Source organism: Epinephelus moara, chromosome 19 (genome assembly GCF_006386435.1).
Source record: "Epinephelus moara isolate mb chromosome 19, YSFRI_EMoa_1.0, whole genome shotgun sequence".
In the NCBI taxonomy this organism is placed as follows: domain Eukaryota; kingdom Metazoa; phylum Chordata; class Actinopteri; order Perciformes; family Serranidae; genus Epinephelus; species Epinephelus moara.
In genome coordinates, this window is record NC_065524.1 from 1,615,506 (window position 1) to 1,616,396 (window position 891).

The 891-nt window shown below is 34.5% G+C and overlaps 1 protein-coding gene and 1 long non-coding RNA gene across 4 annotated transcripts in view; one reads left to right on the top strand and one right to left on the bottom strand.

Annotated features, from left to right (window-relative positions):
- kcnk18 (potassium channel, subfamily K, member 18) overlaps positions 1 to 891 on the bottom strand; it is a 110,544-nt gene that overhangs the window by 38,999 nt on the left and 70,654 nt on the right. The window lies entirely within an intron of this gene.
- Positions 1 to 891, top strand: part of LOC126406534 (uncharacterized) — a 16,393-nt gene that overhangs the window by 1,088 nt on the left and 14,414 nt on the right. The window lies entirely within an intron of this gene.

Sequence of the window (891 nt, forward strand, 5' to 3'; positions counted from 1 at the left end):
TAAAGGATTCCCACGGCATAAGAACGCACGCGGAAATGGCTACTTTTCTCCTCGATCGGTAAGCTAACTCACTTGCTAACTTAGCTAATGTTACCTGTCGGCGCTGATGGTCAATTTACTTTTTCAAGATAGATTTACCGCAAGCAGGCTGCGATACTGCTTTATAAACCGTGATTATGTGAGACTGTCTCATGACAATCAGGTATGAGCGGTGCGACATCAGTGGTAAACAATAGACGTGTAGATCAACAACAGATAACATGGAGTGCAGGAGAGAGCAGGACCATGCGGCGTTTAATGCTTGGAAGTACCGACATTACTTTGATTTTGACTCGGTAAAAAGTGACACAAACATTAGCATCTGCAGTGCACTCTGTGTGGTAAGAAAACTTTTATATAAAGCGAAAGATCCCACCTCAAATATGAGCAAGCACCTAACAATGTGAAGCACTTTGTAACTTTGTTTTGAGAAGTGCTATATAAATAGTTATTATTATATATGTATATACACACACACACACACACATATACATATTATATATACATATATAATATGACATACATATTATATATACTTGTGTGTANATCCCACCTCAAATATGAGCAAGCACCTAACAATGTGAAGCACTTTGTAACTTTGTTTTGAGAAGTGCTATATAAATAGGCTAGTTATTATTATATATGTATACACACACACAAACACACACACACACACACACACACATATACATATTATATATACATAGGCCTATATAATATGTATACATATTATATATACTTGTGTGTATGTATGTATATATATATATATATGTACGTGTGTATATATATCTATATCTATATCTATCTATATATATATATATATAGGCCTATCACATTTTTCACCGTGATCAC